Source organism: Pteropus medius, unplaced genomic scaffold (assembly GCF_902729225.1).
Source record: "Pteropus medius unplaced genomic scaffold, Ma_sr-lr_union100, whole genome shotgun sequence".
NCBI classification, from domain to species: Eukaryota; Metazoa; Chordata; class Mammalia; order Chiroptera; family Pteropodidae; genus Pteropus; species Pteropus medius.
Genome location: NW_024351730.1, coordinates 15,015,931 through 15,041,732, shown reverse-complemented (window position 1 = coordinate 15,041,732; position 25,802 = coordinate 15,015,931). Strand labels below are relative to the sequence as shown.

The window sequence follows — 25,802 nt, the reverse complement described above, 5'->3', positions numbered from 1 at the left end:
TGACTCTACCTGGATTCCAAGTAGCTCTGGTTTAAGGAACGGAAGGGAATCCTGTGGTGAATCTCCTAATGTTTGTTATTCATTGTCTGCTTTAACATGTTATCAACTTGACTCTGCTACCCCAGAAGAGGAGCCAAATCCATCACAGTATATTTGGTGTATAAAGCTTGCAAAAACACTGTAGATATGGCAGGGGGAAGGGGTGTGAATTTTCTGAACTAAGCTATTGAAATTGTACTATTTTCTGAAGTGATGCTCTTTGTTATTTGTCTTCTTACTTGTTCTGATTAATCTCCCTCTCTTCTCAGCTTTCCTCCTTTTCTCTCATGTTCCCTATGTGAATGATAATATTCATAGATACACTTATTCAAAATCAATACAAGAAAGCAGAGTATCTTTTTTTCCTTCTTCCATATACATCATCCATAATCCCCAAATTGCCAAGTCTCGTTGATCCTGCCTCACTTTTTTATTATTCTCTCTCCCCAATCACGATTATTTATGTTCAACCCACCACCATCAATGGATGAAAACTGAAGTTAACTTTTCTGCTAATGAAAGCAATGCCAGAGCAACATGCCAGTAGTGGTATTTCAATATCTATTTTTGCAAAATAAAAATTCAGGATCCATAAAATAAAGTTACTGACACTAAGCTTTTAACACAATTCAAATATAAAATTTAGCTACCTACTTTGAAATATTTAGTGTAAACAAATTTTAAAAATTATATATAGTAAAAATATTTCTTATATTTGTTTTTCTTTTAAAATGAGTGAAGTTTCAAAAAATACAATTAAGAAAATTTAATAATGACAACTTGAAATTTATTAAGATGAAAATTAATAAAATAAATTAATATAAACTTAAATAATATTTTATTAAGTACTAGCCTTAAAAAAAGTGTCAATGATATTGTTGCTGGGATGAAGACATATTTTATGCAAATATTTTGGCTAATGGCAAAATTCTTTTTAATTTCATACTACTTGGTTCAGTAGTAAAACAATAGTTAAAAACTAACTCCAAGTATTTTCTCTGACTTCTTTAAATAATGCCGGCTCTCATTTGTACTTTTGAAGGGACTATTTTGAGTAACTTAATTTTTTGAGGGGGACTCTAAACTTTTCATTGATAATGAGCTATAATTTTTGTTTCAAACAAAGCATTTCTAGTTCTCCTTTGTTTTCTTTTGTTTGATCATGTAAAAATAGAGATTCATAGCAGTTAGCAATATTAGTTAATCTCATATTCAAATTTACTTGTTTAGGAAGTTTTTGAACTAGAGTAAAATTTCATTTCAAAATAAAAGCTCTGTTTTCCAATGATCTTCTTCCTCTTCTTGAGAATTATATAGGCACCAAAGAATACTTTCTAAATGGATGCATCTTCCTTCAGTTAGATATTTTAATTAGCATATAAAACTCTGGGAAGAAAAGAAACTTGTTTTGCAATCATTTTTGCTCTGACAAAACTGCATAATCCCACATGAAGGGAAAGGATTTGTCTGCCTAGTATTGTCTCAATCACATAAATCATAGACAAGGAGCAAAGATAGCCTACCACAAGATTTTTGTTTGCTGTGACTTTGTATTTGCCAATTTTGAATAGAATATTCTTTAGAATAGAATGTGTGTATGTGTGTGTGTACGTGCACGTGAGTGTGTAAAATCATTGAGCTCTATTTAAATAATATAGATTTCCAGATTTTAAAGACTATAGTATCACACCAAAGTGTATTTAGCAATAGCACCACATAATAAAAATCAATGTTCTTTATTTTTCTCTAAAATTACCCTACTCAAACCATTCTCTATATTTTGCCAGAGGCAGCTCATAAATTATAAACTAGAATATGTTACTCTCCAGATTAAAATCCTTAAATGGTTTCTGCTGTCCTCCAAAGATTGGGCTCCTTTTCTTCATGCCTAAAGCCTTTCATGAGTTTACTTTTCCAGCTCATTTATAATGTTTCTTCATCTATTAACTCTACTCTTAAACCATGTAAAGTTACCAGTAGTGTCCCAACTGCAACTTGTCCTTTCTGCCTTAGGGCTTTTGCATATGCTACAATGTTCTGCCCCATTCCTATCTGGTTAATCCCTATTCATTCTTTGGGGCTTAGCTTGGATGCCATCTCCATCAAGGAGCCTTTTCGAATTCACCAAGATGGGGTTCTATACTAACATGTGTTTTGTTCAAAGTAATTTCCTACCTTTAGTCTTGTGTCTGACCAAGAGTAAATAAGTTATCGGCCAAGATGGATGAACATAAGGGATAGGTCAAGAAAGCAGGAGAGGGTCTAGTTTTGAAATTTCACAAAAGAAGGGAAATAATAAATAGAGGGAAGTAGCAAATGGGGTGGCTAAGAGTCCCTACAGTTGATAGGCTGGAAAAGATATTTTATAAATACATTTCACTCTACATTAATAAAACCACCAGATGCCTTTAAGAGAAAATAAGCAGGAAGAACATTAAGCCCCATCTCTTTCCCCAAAATGATTCTATCTTAGAACAATCACATTTAAATTGACCTTACTCTAATGAAGCAATATCAATTTAAATGATTTCTATAAAAGTTCAATTTGTTATGAAATACATTGCAAAGACTTCATTTAATACAGACATACTAACACTAAGGATTGGTGTAGAACATATTTTTTTGGAACTGTTCCACAGAGAGTTGTCTACAAGCAGGGTTACATCATTGTCATTGACTTGAAGCAGAATGAAAGTCAATTTTAAATGTTGTCCCTGATCCCCCATCCTTTCCATTCCTGCTATGTGAAACTCCCAAGGGCTCTGCTCAATGTCAGCTTTGGCAGAATAAGTAGTAGTGCCCAAGAATAACTTGTCTTATTGTTAGATCCTGTGAAAAATAATCTAGATTCACTGCAGTCAAAATAGCACACTTTGATTGCCCAAGTTCCAACCTATATCACATGCTACCAGTGTTTGTCCTTCTCTATCTTCCAGTAAGGGAGAAGTGATGTGATACTTTTTCAGTGTGTACTGTTATTGAATCTTACCTGATAATACAGCTAGTAATGAAACTGTATGTTATTAAGTGCCTCATGTGCTTCTGTATCAAAGAAAGGTTATTGTGTCAAAGAAAATAAGTTATAGTGACCACTTACATGTAAGACTTTATCAAAATTGTGCAGTTTTCTTTATTATTTTGTCATAGGTATTATGCTCATTAAGCTTATATAAATTTATATTTTCATAAAAGTAACTAAACAAAACTTCACATTAATGTTTTCCCCTCACAATTAACCTTGATTCCAAAAGAAAGTTTTAATTCTCCTGTCCTTTGAAATTCATTGCCCATGAATTATTTCATTCTTATATTTTGATTTACTCTGTTTAATTTTTTCCTCTTTGGTCTGCCTTGAAAACAATAAAAAATATTTTGAATATTACTATAGGTTATAGTCTGTGGAGTATACTAATGGAAAAAGTAAAAATAACCGACATTTGTATAGTGTTTTACACTTTGCAATGTTTTTCTTTATCTTTATTATCTCATTGAATTCTGACAAAAAAAATGGGTGGAGTAATTGTAACTATGAATTCCTAATTTCACAAATGAAACAACAGACTCAAATATAAGTGAATCATAATCATATATATAATAAGTAAATCAGTGTCTCTAGATACCAGAATTTTATGTTTTTCATAATATGCTATAAAACATGACATCTTGAATTATTTCATGTTCTACAACTATAATGCATTTATTATTTGGTATGGACATTGATATGGGCTGTTTTCACTCCAAAGTCATATGTCGAAGCCCTGACTAACATGGGACTTATCTGGAAATAGAACCTTTAAAGAGGTCACTAAGATTCAAAGATGCCGTAAGGGTGGGGACCTAACCCAATAGGACTTATGTCCTTAAAAGAAGAGAGTTACCAGAGATGCACAAGCACAGAGTAAAGGCCATATGAGGACAGAGTGAGAAAGTGACTATCTGTAAGTCAATGAGGGGGGCCTCAGGAAAAACCAACCCTGCTGGTACTTTTTCTTGGACTTTCAGCTGCCAGAACTGTGGGGAAATGAAATTCTGTTGTTTATGCTACCTAGACTATGGTATTGTGTTATGGCAGCCCTAGCAGACAAATACAGGCATCTTCTAAAATAAATGATTACCTTCTACTCATAAAGTGCTTAGACATTCTTCTTGATTCACTTTCATTTTTCTTTTCTTCTCCCAAAATAGTACCTCCCTCATGGTTTCCCTTTATAAACCTTTCTTTTGTGTTGATTTCATTCTAACATATAATATTTTGGCTGACTTCAGATTTCTCTCTCCTCACCTTCTAAGTTTTTATTTAAATCCTAGGCCAATTATTGAAGAAGTCTTTCCAAGGGCCTGATAGAGGAAATAAGAAAACTAAAACTATAACAATGCTGCAAATGGATTTTGGCTACTTGTGCAGGGCTGGAAAAGAGAAATTCTGCCTGACCCTCATGGATATCACTTGGTGGCAGTAGATTTGATTATACCTAGCTTTAAAAAAGAAACATTAATATTACCAGTCATGAAATTATCTAATTCTTTCAGAACCCATTTATAGTACTTGGATCTACGGCCTCATGTGAGAGTGAAAATTCCACATGTTATCAGCCATGTGGAAGTATATATATTTTTGTAATTTGGCTCATTTATATTTTCTGATTCTCTTATAGGATATTACCCTAATGGTAGATAGAACAAACTATCTGTTCTAATGAACATAAACTTGCAATGAACTCATCATGTAAGTTAAAAAGACAGGATTTGGGAACATCTTATTAAAATTATCTGCTATATATTTTGTCCTTATCATGTCAGAAATTGTGTTATGTGTGTTATATATGTGCTCTAATTTAGTATTCCTAATAATCTTTGGATGGGTATACTTATCTTCATTTCGAAGAGTAAAAATGTCCTCTTCAAAAGGAAAAAAGTCCTCTACAAATTAAATGACTTTCCCAAGCTTACATAGCTGGCAAATGATAAAACACAGATTCTAATCCCAGTCTATCAAAATCTCTCTTTCCATTAGGACTATGGTGTAGTTAAAAATTTGGAAAATTTAATGACAGAAACACATATAAAAACTCTAGATAAATATGGAAATTAATTCGATCCAGACACTGCTCACATATACTTTTACTGGCACTGCCATGGCCTAGACCTGTGGGGTACTTACCGAGCACTCATTATGGACTAGGGGGACTATTCTGGGCACTTTACAGGAACTAGCTCATTTAATTCTGACAAGAAATCTGAGGGTAGGTACTATTTATTATCCTCATTTTAGAGATGGTGAAACTGAAGCGCCAAGAGATTCAGTAATTTTTCAAAAGTTAAAAGTTTATAACAGAGAAATAACATAGGCACTATTACAGCGAGCTCACCTTTAACCACACTAACCTGAAGGGAATATTGAAAAATCAAACTTGATTTGATCTACAAGAAAGTAGCCTGCTCACTGCTCACTGAGAAGGGAGGAAAGTAACCCTCTTTGAGATAGTTTCTTTCTGTTTATGACATTTCTAATTCTCTTAAACTAAGGATTCAGAACCAGCTTAGAAAAAACTATAGAATCCAGAACACTTAATACATTGTTCAGCACATAAGTAGGCAATAAGCAACCGGTAACAATAATATGAACTAACATCTGATGTTTCTTGTGTCTATATTATATACCAGGAAGTGTGCTAATGCTTCACATACACTATTGAAGTACAGAGAGATAAATTGCATTTCCTAAATTCACACAGTCCATAAGTGATAAAGCCAGGATTTTAATACAGATAGTTTGAATCCAAAACCCATGTGTATCCATATTATCTGACAAAGGATTGAAGTCATTTTTTTTTTTTTTTTAAGTATCAAGTATGGCATATGTTATTTGTCTATAACAGAGCTCAGCCCTGAGAAAGACAAGATTAATTCATTCCATCCATGGTTATTAATCAACTACCATCTGATACACATTGCATTGAGAATAAAATGTTGACTATAGTTATCATGTTCCTTGCCCTTAAAAAGCCTGCTTTAAGAGACTTCATAGAAAAAGTTATTGAAGAAGATAGGAAATAGAAAAAGAAGAAACATGCTAACCATATTTAATCATTCGATATTTATTGGTGTTCATTTTATATTACACGTTGTACAGGGCATTCAGAGATGAAGCAAAGAGTATTGCCTGCAAGAAGATTTTAATAACTGTATTTTTACAGTTATTAAACACAGTATAATAACCATATTTTTGTGGAAGGTACACCACCATCAATTATTCTATGGAAAAAAAAAAATCTATGCCTATTAAACTCTGACGTGCTTTTAATTGTTAGGCACATTCCAACTCATGAAAGGTCAGAAGGTGAAATCATGAGAATCTTAGAGCTGACAAAATTCTGCAGTAACATAAATAGCTCCTTATAACACAATGAGATAAACAATTATTTATAAAAGATGCGACTTTGGACTAATTATAACACTTCTCTCTGCCTTAAGTATTGTATTTTCCCCCACTAAATGGACATAACAGGCATATCTTGAAGATACTTCAAGATACTATGAGTTTGGATTCTCAGTGCATATAAAAATTATGTTTATAGTATGCTGTAACCTATTAAGTGTGCAGTAATATTATGTCTAGAAACAATGCACATACTTTAATTTTAAAAAAAAATATTTCATTGCTAAACAATGCTAACTATCATCTGAGTGTTCGTATCATTGTAATCTTTTTGTGGGTGAAGGGGCTTGCCTCGATGTTGATTGCTTCTGACTAATCAAGGTGGTGGTTACTGAGGCTGGGGTGGCTGTGGCAATTTCTTAAAATAAGACAACCACAGAGTTTGCCACATCAATTGACTCTTCTTTTCATGAATCATTTCTTTTTAGTATGCAATGCTATTTGATAGCATTTTACCCACAGTAGAACTTCTTTCAGAATTGGAGTTGATTCTCTCAAACCTTGCCACTGCTGTATCAACTAAGTTTATGTAATATTCTAAATCTTTATTATCATTTCAACAATCTTCACAGCATCTTTTCAAGGAGTAGATGTCATCGCAAGAAACTACTTTCTCCTTTCATCTCTAGGAAGCAACTCTTCATCTGTTCAAATTTTATCATGAGATTGCAGCAATTCAGTTCTCTTGCTATTTCTATCACATCTACAGTTACTTCCTCCCCTGAAATCTGAACTCCTTGGAGTCAATCCACAAGGGTTGGAATCAACTTCTTTAAAACTCCTGTTAATGTGGATATTTTGACCTCTTCCCACGAACCACAAATGTTCTTAATGGAATCAAGAATGGTGAATCCTTTCAAGAAGGTTTTCAATTTACTTTGTGCAGATCCATCAGAGAAATCATCATCTACAGCAGCTATAGCCTTACAAAATGTATTTCTTATATAATGAGACTCCTTGGTCCAAAGTGAGAGAAGTGTGACTCTTTCATTCACTTGAGTACTTAGAGGCATTATAGGGTTATTAAGTGGCCTAATTTCAATATTGTTGTGTCTCAGGGAATAGGGAGGCCCAAGGAGAGGTAGAGAGATGGTGGGACAGCCAGTTGGTAGAGTAGTCAGAACACACACAACATTTACAGATTAAGTATGCCATCTTATATGACTGAGTTTCTTGGTTTCCCAAAACAATTATAATAGTAACATCAAAGATCACTGATCACCATAATGAATATAATAATAATGGAAAAGTCTAAAATATTGTGAAGATTATCAAAAAATGGCACAGAGAGATGAAGTGATCCAAAAAATGTCACGAATAGACTTGCTTGACTTACGATTGCCACAAAACTTCAGTTTGTAAAATATGCAATATCTGCATAGCACAATAAAGAAAAGCATAATAAAATTAGGTATCCCTATAATAATGTACATAATTATTTGAAAAAAAATGGTGATATGGATTTACTTGGCAAAGTAAATGACAGAGAATAACAGATAAATAAATATTTACTATTAGTAATAATAATGCTATTTATTTCTTCAGTCAAGAATTATTGGCTACTTACTATGTTCAAAATGCTATTCTAAATTCTGGAGATACAGAAGTGAATAAAACAACAACAACAACAACAAAAACCCTGCCTTCACAGAGCTCTTATTTTAATAGGAGATATAAATAATAAATAAGACAAAATTAAAATATATAGTATAATTGATATTAAAAAGTGCTAAGGATAAGAAGAAAAAAATAATGCAGGGGAAAGTAATAGAAAGTGCTGGGTCAGGAGAACTAAAAGTTTTATAGGGTGTCAGTTTTGGTCTAGCTGTTAAGGTGACAGGAAGACCTGCTGGGAATGAAAGATGTAAATAATTGGGGCTCTTTCTAGTCAAAGGGAACAGGAAAGGCAATATGAAATGGTGGGGACAGTAGCATGCATGACTTTAGAGGTAATGGTATGACTTTGGCATCTACTCTGTCTGGTATGGGAAGCCACTGGAAAGTTCTGAGCAGAGGAGTGACATGATCTGACTTAGGTTTAATAAGATAATTTGGGTTGTTGTGTTTAAGAGTGACTGAATTGGAGAAGAGCAGAAATAGGGAGAACAATTATCTATGTGGCTGTGTATCTGAGGTGGTAGTGGTGGTGATGATGACTACAATATTATGGGACACATACATAAAAGAGCATGGGGTGATGAGATGGAAGTATAAGTAAAAATTTGAAACTCTTGTATATTAAATACTAGAGACAGGAGGTGATGATTTTCTAATATGAATATTATAATCTTCATGACATATAGTAAGTGCTCGATAATTGCTGGTTGAACTGATATTTTCCTTTTCATTTTAATAAAAGAAAAGTTAGACCTCATGTAAATTCTTTTCCAATTCCATCTCAATTACTATTATTTATTTAAAATTGAAACAACCACATAAATATAATGGTTTCAAATAGGAAGTTTTATATATTTTATATGAGAATATTCCTGAGGATTCCTGAATTATAACCAGCAAAGTTATATTGATGTTCTCATTACCGTAAAAATTCTTAAGTGTTCATTTATGAGAATATCAAGTAAATGTTTGTAGTGACAAAACTATGCAAACAAATAAGCTGGGGTAATAAATTCAATTGAATTTGAGCTTATTGATTTCTCAATAACTTGCAAAACATTTAAGGACAGCAAAGAGTTGAACTGGTGTTAGCATTTAGAATAATTCCTTACTCCTAACCTCTGTATTGTATTTTATCCTCCTACTTTTGACATTATTGTTATATAGTTGCTAGAGTTATTACCTAACATTTGCAGTGACATATGTTTTATTATTAATTTGTGAATTGTAGTTTACCTATGAAGATAAAGTGATACTGAGATATAGGGGTTATACATGATTTATTTATAAATATAAAGTTAAAATAAATGCAAGAAAAAATAAAATTATCTTCCATTTGGAAATGTAATATTTAAACAGTAAAGAAGAGCCCATAATTTAAGCTCCAGGGTTTTTTAAAAAGGTGATTTTAGTAACTTTGATCCATTGCAGATACTTAAAAAATATGTATATATGCTCATCCTTGTTACATATGCACAAGTTTCTAAGAAAGTGATAAAATATAAGGCCCTATTTCAGAGTAGCTACTGTTATTTGTTTTGTATATAGTTAAGAGTCTAGAAAATAAAAGGATATTATATTCTTTTTAAGTACCTCAAGTATTTTTTTATTATGGGTTTGAGAAAGCCAAAGCTTGGCTCTGCACTGTGCCCAGTCTGACACTAGTGAGGCCACTAAACAATTTGTTTTATGAGGTAATTTAAATAGTTAAAAAGAAAACAGAGCTACATAATTGGCATATAAATGGTTTTAATTTCAAGTAAAACCACAAAAATATTGTAATTCCTTAAAGATCATTTAATTATCAACACCAGATTATAAATTTGATACATTCCCTCCCCCCCCAAAAAAACATTTATATTCCACAATCTTCTTGAGTGTAGAAAAATTTGACTTTCCACTTCATTTTCTATGCACATATACGTCCTGCCATAAATTAAGTGCTCAGTAATGCATGATGGGTGAATGAAAGAATAAGTACTTATGTTTTATTTTGAAAAGTATTTTCAGAAGGCCTATGTAAACTACTGTATCTCAAGTAAATTGAGATTTTGATAGTTGGATTAAATAATTTGATTACCCACTTCAGATTAATTTTTTAAGAAGACAGTATACTACAGTTTCAAATTTTTTTATTGAGTCAATTTTATTTTATTATCTATTTTATTTATTTATATATTTATTTTATAGTTGGTATACAATCTTATATTGGTTATACTGGTTTCAGTTTTAAAATATAGTGATTCGACATTTTTATACCTTACAATGTGATCACCCCACTAATTCTAATAATTGTCTATCACCATGCAAACTTGTCACAATATTCTTGACTATATTTCCCTTCTCCTTTTCATCCATCCCCCTATACTTTCCTTCTGATAGCCATCCTTTTGGTCTCTTTCTGTGAATCTGTTTTTGTTTTGTTTTCTTTGTTTTGTTTGTAGATTCTACATATAAGTGGATCTACTTATACAATATTAATAGCCATACTATAAGTATCAGAAATTATAGACCTAGGCTCTCAAAAAACTTAAATATTTATTTAGATACTACTAATTTGTACTTTCCTCAGAAATAAAGGAAAGGTTAGGGATTGTCTATGTTGAACTGAGGACTAAGTGATTGCATGATTAGACCAAGGTATTTTCTGTTATAGATTCAGGAATAGAATTCATATCATTTATCTTTAAGGCAAATGTTTGAGACCAATCCTCAAGTCGAGAATTTAGCAACTTCTCCTTATTCATATATGCACCAAACAATTAATTTTCTTTCAACATTCATTCCAACCATGCATTACCTTCCAAATCAGCAGAGTGATAAAAACCTCCCAATTTTCTTTTTTGATTATTTTCTTTTTAAGAGTATGGAGTTGTGCCTTCCGCAGATAGTAATAAATGGATCTAAGAAGCCAATTGCTTCTGTGGGAAAATCTGCCCATAGGGTAATGATTTTCAGGTTTCTCTACTAAAAAAACACCCTCACATATACATACATATACATATAAATACAAACACATTACACATATATTCCAAATTGCTAGGGAAACAAATAAATAAGGTAGATACTGTGATACTGATTATATTAAGCTCTTATATTCCAAAAGAACTTCACTCATTTTCAGAGAACTGTGATGAGACCTTGAATGCTTCATACAACAGTGTATTTACTGTAGCAATAATAAAATAAAAGGCAGCAAGATGGCCTAGAAAGAGGATTTTAGGCTTAAATATTAGATAATTTTCTATTAGCCAAAGTGTAGCTTTTGGAAAATTAATCTTCTGTAAAGTCAAAATTTTCTTATTTTTAAAAATGTAGATTCCTATATTTACTTCGACAATACTGACATACAATAGACATTAAGGAATGATAACATTAGTACAATCCAATTCAAATTATCCCAAGATATCCTCAACTCTGTTTTAGGAAAGTTATAAACAGCCTTCTAACTTAGAAAGGTGAATTATTTACTGCATTTTAAAACATCATCCAGATGATAGGCCACCCTGAAGTAAAATTATGTTTATCTTTTTCACTTCAATCTCTGAAGGTCATTAAAATCCCAGTAATAATTACCACCCACTTTATCCAAACCTTCTTTAGAAAGATATGTGATGTTGTTACTCTCATTCCAATGGGAAATACCTGTTTTTTAAGAGAATAAATAATGTAAATAAAAAGAAAAATATTTCTTCAGAACCATTTGCCTGCTTTCTGGTATTTTAAATTTAAGATGATAGGATTTGAAGACATACAGGATATAAGAAACCTTTTTTTAACAAAAAAAAGTTCAGTATTTAGCTTTGAAATTAAAGTAGAAGGGGGAAATGGGACAGGAAAAGGAACATTTTAAATCGATATTGAAGTATATAATATGAATAAGATTAAACTATCGTGGAATCTAAACTGTAGATGGCTTACATAATTTTGGAGTTCAGAAGTGATAATAATTCTACCTGTAGCTTATTTACTTGGAAGCACAGCCTGATCTTCAGTGTCAAAAATTTGTACAACACTCTGCAAGCTGAGTTTTAGAATCACTTTGGCAGCCCAACAGTCTGAAACATACTGTTGCTGTTTTGCTCATCATCAACGCTCAGTGCCTTGAACAGCAAGTGACATGCAGAGGAGATGCCCAATTAATGTTTGTTCAGTAAATGCACTTTAACATCAAGTATCATGATTTACTCCTGTTTGATTATATTAGCATTTAAAAAAAAACATTTTATTTTGAAATAAGTATAGACTCACAAAAAGTTACAAACAGTACAAAATATCCCTTTCCTCAGCTTCCCTATGGTGAGGACTTACATAGCTACAGTATAATATCAAAGGCAGAGAATGGGCATTGGTGCATGATTATTAATTTGACTATAAACTTTAGTTTTCATAATTTTTTTACGTTCAATAATTTACTTATTTGTGCATATATGTGATTTTATCTGTGACCACCACCATATTCAATATACAAAACTATTCCATCACTACCAAAGAATTGGCCCCACCACCTCTTTCTATTTATACCCACAATCCATTTCTATTTCCTGGCAACCACTTATCTGTTTTCCATCTCTACAGTTTGCCTCTTTCAAGAATGTTATATAAATTAAATCAAGCAGGAAACCTTTAGAGACTTTTTTTTTTTTTTCACAAAGCATAATGCTCTTGAGGTCCATCCAGGTAGTTGGCAGTTATCAACAGTTAAGTCATTTCCTTTTATCATCTCATGAATACCTATAATCTATCTTTCACCTTGTAGCTAGAGTGATCTTTGAAAAATGTAAATCTCATGCCGTTGCTCTTTAAAAGCTTCCAGCTGATCTTATAAAGTTGAAACCTTAAACATGGTTTAAAAAGTCTTCTAATCCTCATCCTACTATATCTCTCAAGCTTCCACTTAAGCCTCTGTTGCCTTTGCTCTCTGGATTTATTTCCTTTGTCCCGAAAAAGCCCTTTCTCACTTCAATAATGCAAATATTTCTTTCTGAAATCCTGTAATCTCAATCTTAACTATTCTTCCCTTCTACACCTCACTCCTCTTTACATTATTAAATCTCTAATCTTTTCAATGTATATAATTTATAGTGACTGAAATCAAAAAATGGGAAAGAATAAATAAAACTGTTATTCTTGATTTCTCATACTTATATTCAATGTATGTTTATAATTGTTAGTCTATAATTCAGAATAAAAAATAAGATTTTATTATTTCTGGGAATGATAATTTCTTATACTGCTAGCTAGGTAGGGCCCCATGAAGAGATATCTGTCTGCATATGAGTACCAGCTCCTCTACTCTCTAGTTGTGAAACATTGGGCAGATCTCTAAGTCAGGATGAGTGTTAGTTCCCTATAAAAATTGGTTACAATAGACTTATGAAAAATAATGCAATATCAAATATTCAGTACAGTTTTGGGCAAATAATAGATGTTTAATAAATGTTTTGTGTACTGACAATATATAAGATACACAAATCGTGCAAACATACAAAGAAATTATTTGAAAAGAACAAAATAAAATTTATTGTAATAAGACTAATTTATTATGTTAAATTTAATTTATGGTATTGAGAGTTTCAATACCTATTTTTATTATGTAACTCATTACTTTCTGTTATTGTTATTCCATTTAACTTATTTACAATTATATATTTTAAATGCAGAAGATTGTTCACCTATCACTAGCAATGAAGAAACCAAGATGATTTTTCTGTTCCCCAAATCCCCAACCTCTAACCACCATGATCCTCACCTAATGGTCCTAACACTTTTGTGCGATTCCTTACCCTTGAGTATGGGTGAGATCTGCACTTGCTTCTACCCTGTAGAATATGGCAAAGGTTGTGGGTTATATGCGACTATGTGCACAATTACCTTACCTGTAACTGTAATGTCTGTCTTGAGAGAAGATGTTCCCTTCTGGCTTTGAAAAAAAAAAGCTGCCATGTTATGAGCTGCCTACAGAGATGGCCATGGAACAGGGGCTGGGAACAACAGTTGGCAAAAAACTGTGGTCCCAGTTTGGCAGCACACAAAGTACTGACTGCTGCCAATGACCACATGAGCTTGGAAAAAGGGTCTTTCCCAGTTGAGCATTCAAGTATGAGCACATCCCTGGGCGGCACTGTGATTTCAACCTTATAAAAGACCTGCTTAAACTGGGCCTGGACTCCTGACTCACAGAATATCTGAGATAACAAATGTGCAGATTTTAAGCCACTAAGTTTGTGGTAGCATTGAAATATACTGGTAGATAATTCAAGCCCTAACTCTTTTCCCAGTTTGTGAATTAAAATGTACAATTTAGTATGACTTCGCTTTGTATCTTTATTTAAAGAAGTAATGCCAAACAATCTTGGAACTATTGACATTTTAGGGCACACGATTCTTTGTTGTGTGGGTATGGGTATAGGGGGGTCTCCTATGAATTGTAAGATGTTTCCTAATATCCTTAGACTCATTTACACACTGGATGCCAACAGTATTTACTGCCTCTAGTTGTGACAAACATATCTCTAGAAATTGCTTAATGTTCTTTAGGGGTAGAATCACATCTTTTTGAGAACCACAGATTTAGAGGAATTTCTTCATTTACCTCTAATCTGTATTTGCTCATGACAAGGCTACTGCATGCTGATAATGGTTTTAGAATCTTTTAATATATATTACTCTAAACATGAGATGGCTGGATAGTTGCTTTTCAATTTGTGAAATGGCTCAAAAACTGTAAATAAAAAGAAATTGGATGGCTTTCAAAAATACAGATTATGCCTTTTCAATTTCTAGTGATTCAAATACTTCTAAGATACATTTCTACAAATCATACATTAATATTTAAAAACTGGTTTTATTGTGTTGTTTTACTTAAGGAAAACATGAATTACAACATATCAGGAAACTAATGAAAAGCAAAAAAGACAAAGTATCCTGATTGCATGCTTGAATTGCATCAAGGATGGTAGTAGGGGAGAGGAGTTGGTGAGAGAAAAAGAAACTGTAGTGGCTTCATGCTTTCTGATTTCAGAGATTACACTGCATGAAATGAATTCTGCCAGCCTCTTGTTTACTACATTGTATCTGCCTTCCAAATATGTTCAAATGCCTCTAGCGTCCGGTTGCCTCTCTGAGAAATCTCAGAATAAAACTTCTTGCTTCATTGCCACTCCATTTCATGATCACAAGTTTTCAGCTTTCACATAAGTGAACTTCATAGATGTATTCTCAAGTTAAACATTTGAGAAAGAAATCATGAAAAACAAACAAACCTGCTCTCTGAAACTAGTTTGTATCTTCCCTTCCTATTTATTATACAGTTGGATTCACATCGTTAACATGCAAATCATACTGCACTACAGTGCATTTTAAACAAAGGATTGAAAGCAGGGCTTGTAATTTCCTTATGGGTTGATAAATAGATTTCGCTTTAAGAGCATAAAATAAACTCTGATCACTTATTTTTATATTTTTGGACTAAATTATAATTTAAAACTGAAAAAAGAAAATTAGTACTTTTCTCACCTTGCTCATGCAGACACTGTTTAAGTTACTCTGTAGTGTGAAAAATCTAATACTGCTGTTAACCAAGGTAAATTGGAAAAATACTATTTTTTTCAATATTATTTAATTTTTTTGGAAGACAAAATGTTTTAGCTTGTCTGAATTTTTACTCACTATTTTTTTTTTTAATAAGGTAAACATTGAAACTAGAAACTGACTTGAGATGGATTAAATAAACCATGGGGAAAAGTCTAAAATAAAATAATAAATAAACAAATGTAAATCATCTTACAAGTTATACATACATCCTTAGTGTCACCAGTATTTTCAAGTATATGATAACATAAGCTAGCATGGAAAAGGTGGAAAAATTCAAAATAGTTTCAGAGATCCCCCTTCCTATGAGAGAGAGAATTCTCTACCTCTAGCAAAGCAATATACTTAACGGTTTCCTTGACCACCTCCCCTCTTCCACAGTTCTCTCCTGCCTATAGGTAACTGATTCAACACCTCAGTGAGTCTATAACAGATCCTCAATAACAAGGTTTCTCTTCTCCTCTATAGCTTTATTTATAAACATATCCCACTGGCTATCCACCAATCCAGCTATTTGTTGTGTCTAAACACACCAGGCTGTTTGAGATCTGAATATGTCTGTCACATCTTTTATGTGATATCATTCATTCATTGAGCAAATACTGAGTATCTACTAAGTGTCAGGCATTTTCTAGAAACTAGAGATACAGCAACAAATCAACAATCAAAACTTCTTTCATTCATGAGGGGGGAAATAATAAACAAGATGAATAAGAAAAATTTCATGTATTAGATAATATATCTAATTTTGAAATTTAGATTGGTGATCAAGGCAGGCCTCACTAAAAGGTAACAGTGAAGGCAATGAGGCTGTGAGCCATACAGGTAACTAGGGAACAGCATTTTATGTAGAGGGAATAGCGAGCAAAAGGAATATACCTCTCTGCATCCTTCTTTACTTTTTTTTTAAATAAATTTATTTATTATTTTAATCAGTTTAAAGTATATAGTACATTGGTTAGACATCCATATAGTTCATAAAATGATCTCCTCAATTGCTCCCTCCCTTCTCTGACCCTCCACCTAGCCAACATATTAATGCTAACTGCATTCCTTATGCCATGCTCCCCATCCCTGTGACCATCCATCAGCTACTAATTTGTACTTCTTTAACCCTTCACCCCATTCTCCTAGCCCTCCAATCTCCCCTTCCCTCTGTCTGTCACCAAATTGTCCACTATATTTGTGAGTCTGTTTTTGATTAGTTTGTCCTTTTTGTTTCTTAGATTCTGCATTAAGTGAAATCATATGGTATTTATCTTTCTCTGTCTGACTAAAATACCTTCTAGGTCCATCAAGGCAATATCTTTTTCCATCTATTCCTTTTAGTCTGTGTGTGTCTTTTAATCTAAAGTGAGTCTCTTGTAGGCAGCATATGTAGGGGTCTTGTTTTCTTATTCATTCAGGCACTCTTTCTTTTGGTTGGAGCACTTAATTCTTTTCCATTTGAGGTACTTGTTGATAGGAATGTAGTTATTATCATTCTTTATTCCTGTTTTTGAAAGATGTTTTTTCTTCTTAAAGAAGTCCCTCCAACATTTCTTGTAATACTGGCTTGGTGTTGATTAATTCCTTTAGCTTATTTTTGTCTGGGAAGCTCTTTATTTGTCCTTCGACTCTAAATGATAGCTTCGCTGGATAAAGTATTCTTGGTTGTAGATCCTGGGTTTTCATCACGTCGAATATTTTGTGCCAAGCCGTTCTGTCTTATACAGTTTCTTTTGAGAAATCAGCTGCCAGTCTTATGGGTGTTCTCTTATAGGTAACTATCTGCTTTTCTCTTGCTGCTTTTAAGATTCTCTCTTCGTATTTAACCTTTGGCATTTTAATTTTGATGTGTCTTGGTGTGGGCCTCTTTGGATTCCTGGTTTTTGAGATTCTCTGAGCTTCTTGGGGTTGCGTGTCTATTTCCTTCACCGGGTGAGGGTGAAGGAAAAGGAAAAGTTTTCCATCATTATTTCTTCAAATAGCTGTGCAATGTCTTGTTTTCCTTCTGGTACGTGGATGAGATGAATATTTTGACCTTTCATAGTGTCCCATAGGCTTCTTAAATTATTTTTATAGTCTTGGCTTCTTTTTTCTTGCCATTCTGATTGAGTGTCCTTGGCTTTCCGGTGCTTTAGATAGGGCATGTGACCCTCTTCTTTATTCACTTTGTTTATTCCTTTGTTTATTCCATTTAATATACTTCTCATCTCAGATAATATGTTCTTCATTTCAGACTGGTTCCCTTTTATAATTTCCATTTCCATTTTTATGTTTTTTATCTCTTTATTAAAGTTCTCACTGAGTATATTTACACTTACCATAAGTTCATTGAGCATCTTTATAACCAGTATTTTTAATTCTGCATCTGTTAGATTGCTTGACTCCATTATATCTGGATCTCTGTTCTGTTCTCTCATATGGTCTCTGCTTCTTTGTCATCCTATTTTGGCTGCCTTTCCATGTCTGTTTCTATGTACTAAGCAAAGCTCTTAAGTCTCCCAATCTTATTAGTGTGGATTTGTGTAGTAGGTGTCCAGTGGCACAGTCCTGAGAATTCAGCTGCAGACCAAACTTAGCCCAAGTCTGTTCTCCTTTGGGGCCACCTATTAAGATTCAACAAGCAATACACAGATGCTGTGCTTATAGTTGCCTCAAAAGGCCACACCAGAAACCGAGGCCACCTGCCTCCAGTGTGAGTCTAGGTGCTGCTCAGTAAGGAGTACCTGACTAAGGGAGGACACACCTGGATGTAACTTGGGTGGGGCTGCAAGTTGGAAAAGGCAGAGTTTCAGGGAATCTTCTGGGTGGGACGACCTCTGTTATCTAGTTTGGTGATGTCTAGGCTATGGCTACACTGTGTCTGCTCACCGGGTGTGGGGAGGGCTCAACAAAGGAACAATGGATACCACAGGCACTTCTGTACAGAGCGAGTCTCTCCTTGGCTCTCACTCCGACAATGTCTCCCTATAAGTCCCTGGTGCCCCCTGCATGCAGCTGAATTGACACAGATGCTCAGAGTGAGCCAGTCGGTCACCTTGATGTCCGCTTGTGGACACAGCCCTTTGTAAAGGTGCCTGTTGTCTCGCTCAGCCGCTCTACCCTGGGAAGCCTCGTGTCCTTGTCCCATCCTACCTTCCGCCCTTGCGGGGTAATTTCTTAGATTTCTCCCTAGTTGTATGGCTTGTTCATCTAGATCCTAGGTGATTTTTCTTTGCTGTTTGCTCTTTGTTTCCATCACAACTTTGATTGTGTCGCCAGAGAGATGAACAGAGCCTCTCTCATCTATGCCATTTTTCTGTTCTTCCTTACTTTTTAAAAATAATGACTCTCTTGAGATACAATTCACATACCATATAACTTAGCCATTTAAAGTATACAGTCCAATGTTTTTTAGTATATCCACAGAAGTGTATATCCATCATCGTATTCTATTTTAGAATAATTTTGTTACCTGAAAAAGAAACCCCATATCCATTAAAAGTCATTCTCCATTTTCTCTAACACCCTAGCTCTAGGAAATAACTAATCTCCTTTCTATTTCTATAGATTTGCCTATTCCAGACATTTCTTATAAATAAAATCATATTACATGTGGTCTTTGTGACTGGTTTATTTCACTTAGCATAATGTTTTCAAGGTTCATGCATGTTGTAGCTTGAATAAGTACTTCATTCTTTTCTACTGCTGAATGCTATTCTATTTATGAATGTACCATATTGTATTTATCCATTAATCTGTTTATGGGCATCTGAATTATTTTTATTTTTCATCTTTTATGAATAAATGCTGCTATGAACATTTGTGTACATTTTTTATATAGACTATGTTTTATTTTTTCTTGGATATATACCAAGAAATGAAATTGCTAGATCAAATGATATCTCTTTATTCATTCATATGAAGAACTGTCAGACTGCTTTCCAAAGTGGCCACACCATTTTGCAATCCCTCCATCAGTGTATAAGTTCCAATTTCTTCATAACCTTGCAAACATTTAAAGTTATCTGTCTTTTTTGATTATAGCCTGTCTAGTGGTTATAAAGTGGCATCTCATTGTAACTTTGAGTTACATTTCCCTGATGGATAATAATGTTGACTGTCTTTGCATGTGCTTATTGGATATTTGTATATCTTCCTTGGAGAAATGTCCATTCAGATTCTTTGACCAATTTTTAATTGAGTTATTTTATTTTTTATTATAAAGATGTAAGAATTCTTTATATAGTCTGAATACGTGTCTCTTTTCAGATACATGATTTGCAAATATTTCTCCAATTCTGTGGGTATCTTTTCACTTTCTTGACAGTATGCTTTGAAGCACAGTTGCTTTTCATTTTGATGAAGTCAAATCTATTTTTTTCTGTTTTGCTTGTACTTTTAGTGTCATGCTGAAGAGAGCGTTGCTTAATACAAGGTCATGAAGATTCACTACTGTTTTCTCTTAACAGTTTTATAGGTTTAACTCTTACATTCAGGTTTATGAGTTAATTTTGTATATATTATAAGGTATAAGTCCAACTCCATTCATTGGCATGAGAATATCTTATTGTGGAAAACACTACTATTATTTTCCCACTGAATTGTCTTATCCTTAATTTCTTCTATCTAGTATACACTTACTCATCATTCAAAGCAACTCTAGTTGTATTCACACTGTCAACAATTATAAAATTGTGCTGTTTTAAATCTTAAATCAGTGCAATGAGTATCCCAAGAATATGCTTTGTTTTTCTTTCATTTTTGAATTTCTCAGTGTCTGCTACATAATAGGCATTTTGTAAATGTTGGTAAGGTAAAGAAAGACCTTTTAGATCAACCTTGGATGATTAGCGGTACTCTAACGACTAACAGTATCAATAGAAGGCATTTAAATGTGGGTTGTAATGCTATAAAAGTAAGCTGAAGTGATATTTTTCAGTATTTTAAATCTCTTGCTAAAGACTTTAATTGCCTACTAAATTAGTTAGAAATGAAAGCTTCTATTAAGGATTATGAACAGAGAATTAAGTTATGTTTTAGAAAGTTTGATTTGGCTCCAGAATATAGACTATAAGATAAAAAAAGAAAGAAGAATTACAAAGAATAGTTTGGAGGTTATTATGATAAATGGTAGGGTAAAGAACAATAGGGTCACATGGCACTGGTAATGGAAAAGGTAGAGTGCATCTGAAATGCATTCCTATTATTAGTTTGTTTTTGAGTCAAAGATATCTAACAGGAAATTAGAAACTCATTACTAGAGCTCAGAAAAAGTTTGGGTTAGATATGTAGATCTGATAATTATCTATTCAAATGTGCTAATGATAGATGTGGGCATAGATGATGCTAATGGGGAAAGACAAGGGAGGGAGAGATAGATATCTCTTGGTGTTCAAAATAATCACAATTGGAATTTAAGATTTCCTGAAATGCAGAAGGAAAGGAAAAGATAGAAAAATGAGAGAAACTAGAGAATCTTGTTGAAAGTCTTAATCACTTAACTACTTTTTAGGACATTAAAAAATCAAAGACATTTTATTTATTTGCAAAAAAAGAAAACACACATACATCTATCCCTGAGAACATATATGTTTCAATTCTCACTTTTGTTACTTGTGCGTAACTAAATCACTAAACTGGATTTTCTATAATTAATTACAATGAAAACAGGATATTATAAAGTTTCAAGCGAAGAAAAATCTGAACTATAAGTGACATTTAGAGAATGGAAAAAAAAATCATTTTTATATTTCCACTTAAGGGTCTAGATCATAAGAATATTTTACAAAAGAAATTCATATATTTATATAAAGTGATGTTTATTTGTGCTGTATACTAGGGAGCAGCAGATATAAATAGTACAAATATGCACAGTTGGAGAATGTCTTATGTGGCCTATAGATTATTGCCACTGAAAATGATAAATATATAAGCTATACAGATAGATATCTAATAGTTTATACAAAATCTAAGAGGGGAAAAAAGTATGAAACCCAACATATGCCTAATTATTATAACCATGTAAAAGTTGAGTAACTGGCACAGCACTGGAATAGAGCATAAATACTAAAACAGGCTATAAGGTATAGTTTTCATCTCTGGATTGAGATATACAGGTTTGTTAAGTTCATATTGTTCGATTATGGAGTATTTTATGTTCCTTGATTTTATCTCAAATTCCTTACTTCACTGGAAATTAAATATATGAGTATATTTATAGATACAACTTTATATAGTATGTTATTGAGAATAATATTGCATTTTCACACCAATATTGTAACTTATCTACATCATGTGTATATTGCTAATTATCCTAAGTATTGAATCAGAAGATCCTTAATAACAACAAAAATCAATCTTACTCTTAGATATTACACTGACCTAAGTAAAAGATTAATATTTCATGTCAATCTGCATATTATAAAAGACAATTAGGATGTAAAAGTCATTTTAAAAAGTTTTCTGCTATACCCTTTTATAAGTTCAATTATACTCCTTTTTTGGAATATAGCACATGTTCCTACGAATATACTACTATTATCAAAAGCACACAATATCAACATTTTGATTAAGTAGCATTTCCCATAAAAAAGAAAAGATATAAATTTGCCTTTATCAAAAAAAGCAAAAATATATTTCCTCTTACAAGTACTCCAAGTGTATTTGTTAAACTAAGATACGGGTTATTCAGAAAACTTTTAAAATATAAACAAATAATGATGTTAGTTCTTACTGGAATAACTTCAAATAGCCAACAAAACTCTTTGCTCACATTGTACCATAAACATTGGATAAATTTACTATTTTAATGTGCTGCTTAAAAGATTTTGTAGCATTAATGCACAAATCGAGTTGCATTTTACGGCTCTTACTTTAAAGGACACATAGTAAGTATTTGATCTTAGACTCCACTAGAGCCTCCTTAAAATCAACATCACTTAAATTTATTTGTCTGGTAACGTTTTGGGAAAATATACTTATTGCATCATTTTGGAAGGGCAAGTCTAGTAACTATCAAAAAACAACTACTTAGAAGTATTTTCGGGAATCAGAATAAAGTCTGACTCGAAGGTGAATCTTCACTACTTAACTGGGTGAAATTTGGTCTATTTCATTTTCCTGAATACCCCTTCACAGGTTGACCTTCTTGGCCTTCTGCCTCTCTTCCCTTCTTAAGAGTCTTCCACTTTAACTTTTAAGTTTCTTTAACTACTTATTGGGTATTGATATGATTATCTCAAAGTCATTTACATTTAGATGTAAATTTCTGTTTTGTTTAATCTAACTAGTTTTAATGCAAATATTCCTTAGCATATCTGTTAAAAAATAGATATTGGCTGATATCATAATGATCATTCTATTTCTTTTTATCTAAGAAACAGAATTTGAAGGCCAAGTACACAAGAATTTTCCATGTTGTAATCAAAAGAAGCTTGTAACAAAGCCGACATGATCTTCATAAAGTCTGTACTTAATCTCTGCTGTGCCTGTAGTTGACTCTCAGGGAGTACAGCTGAATGTCATGAGCTTCAAAAGAACAGAGGACTTTTTCTTTTGCCTGGTTCAATTTTGTTATTCAACAAGCATATGGAGGATTGATCAATGTGACACTACCTTTAATCCCTAAAACAGAATTAGAACAGACATGAGAAAATAATATTCCTGCAAAGAGGGCTTGAGGGTGTACTCAGGGGAGAGATGCATTTTAGTAAATGCCAGGAAGTGAAAGGAGTCTTCAGTGAAAAGACTGTCTATGCAGGGAGTTCCTTAATAATGAGGTTTCAGGAGGCCTAGTGGAAAGCTTGGAGGCATTTTGAAATATGAGCATTTTCAAGCCTCACTGTTGACAGGAAGAAAGAGAACAAAGTTGCTTTGGGCCAGCACCAACAGTGTCTGAATTTCTCCTGACACAGGAAACATATATGCTGAGGACAGTCTGAGCAGCTGCAGAACAGACAAATCTGATGTCATTGAAGACTGCAGACAGTCCTGAGGAAGTTCCCGGTACTGCTGGCAGCCTGCACAAGTCATGTGACCATGAAGAATATACGTCAGTGAGAAGGATGAGATATGCCACTATCAAGTCTATTTAAGTTATTGAAGGGATGTGGGTTTGCTTTCTCCTCATTTAAATCTAATGAGAAAGAATTCATGGGAGTTTAATATATGTTCCCCAGAGTTTGAGGACAAAGCAGAGAAAGAAAGACCAAGACACATAAAGAATTAATTATCATTCTACTCTACAGCTGAAAGCAAGGTACATGAATTTTCTAGGGACCAGGGGAGGGTGATGACCAGGAAGCCTAAGGTGATCTTTTAGAGGTGAAAAGTGGTATCATCAGAAGAGGTGCACACCTGAATTCCCAGGGCCATAAGGAAGAAATGTAAGTGGTCATCCAGTTGGAAGAACATGCATCATTCATTTTCACATGAAGCACAGTCAAATATTCCTCAACAGGACCTTTCAGCTTTTAAAAATCTGCTCAAGTCAGAGATTCATCTTTATCCTTTCTAAAAATAAACTATTTTTTTTTATTTCATCAAAACCCGTCACATGAGAATTTCCCTGTGTGCTCTACATGTCCCCCGTCCTTTTCCCTCACACACTTAACTATTGAGGAGCCTGAGGCAATCTAGCCAGCAGAAGACAAGTGTGAAAATCAAGTGGGGAAATGGAGAGGAAGCCTGTTAAGCACCCATTTAGCACCGCCTATAGCACTAAGGGGAAAATTCTGAAGATATTTTACTCTAAATAAAGTTCAGAAATTTTACTATCCTATGGAACTGTACATTGAATTTTAAATACGGGATTAGTCTGTGGCAAAAGGACAGGAAGCCATACTTGTGGAAAGATTAAAATAAAGTTGTTTTATGACTGGACTTAAAAACCTTATTAAATGTGCTGATTACAGTCTAGTTGGTTACATTGGTAGATTGAAATATTCAATCACAGCCTTCCAGACACACACAGTTTTAAAAATACTGTCTTGACAAGCTATATTGGTGGAGAAAAAGCCTAATAATCTTTTTAAAGCTATCTGAGATTTAGCTTTTTGTTTTTTAAGTATTTAAGCAGCTTTGTTGGGAGTGTGAGGGTAGAGAAGTGCTAACTGCTAACATTTGCAGTTATCAGTCAATCAAACATATCTCAGATACTTCTTTGGTCCAGAGAAAACTGACTATTAAAATAACAATCCCAAATGCCAAATGGAATTAAATTTGAGAAAGGCAAGGAGAAGGAATGGGCATGAGCTTTTGCTATCAAATAAAGAGAGAGAGAGAGAGAGAGAGAGAGAGAGAGAGAGAGAGAGAGAGAGAGCGTGTGTGTGTGTGTGTGTGTGTGTTTACAGGGCTATTTGGCCATCTACCTGTTAGCTGAAATGAAAACAATATGTGACTGGTAAACACTTACCCTACATTAGTAGAACTAGTAAAAACAACTTTCTATTTTGTTTTCTGTGTCAAATATTTGTTATTTGTGCTTCTCTGGCTTTCACTCTCTTTCCTCGCAGAAGCATCTCAATTTTACTTTGAGAAACGATTAGCCTACTGTGCCTACAAATTTGTGAAATGCCATTCAAGATGCCCTGTCCCTCCTGGTCCAGAAGTGGGGCTGTGAGGCAGGCTAGGTCAACTAGATTGTCTGGGAATCTGCATCTTGTGTGAAGTGATACCAGGACACAAGAATGTTACACTAGGTCCTGAAGAAACTGATTCATTCGAATCTGTTTTGTTTTGTTTTATTTTGTTTTTCCTTGGATGGTTTTAAGTTTCTCATCTAAAATAGTTATTTTGTTCTTAAGATCAAGATTATACTTCATAGTTCATGCTTAGTTTATACACATCTAATTCAGTGAGATATAAGTAAAATACTTAGTAATTACAAACATGCATACATAAATAATAGCTTCTACATTTTATTTTAACGAGCTAAAAATCACTAGATTCTGCATCATTATTTAGATATTTGGGCCATTTTGCATCAACGAAACAGTATACGTCCCCCAAACAAAACAACGACAAAATGCAATTAAATCAAACATTACATACTGTGTTTCTGATTATTGCATTTCAGTTCTATAATTTCACAATTTTATCAGTTTTTCTAACCTGTTCCTTTTATTTGTCTTTAGGGCACTATGCACAG

The 25,802-nt window shown here is 33.3% G+C and overlaps 1 protein-coding gene across 13 annotated transcripts in view; it reads right to left on the bottom strand.

Annotated features, from left to right (window-relative positions):
• The window catches only part of ADGRL3 (adhesion G protein-coupled receptor L3), a 726,915-nt gene that overhangs the window by 143,548 nt on the left and 557,565 nt on the right, over window positions 1–25,802 (bottom strand). The gene's annotated exons all lie outside the window — the stretch shown is intronic.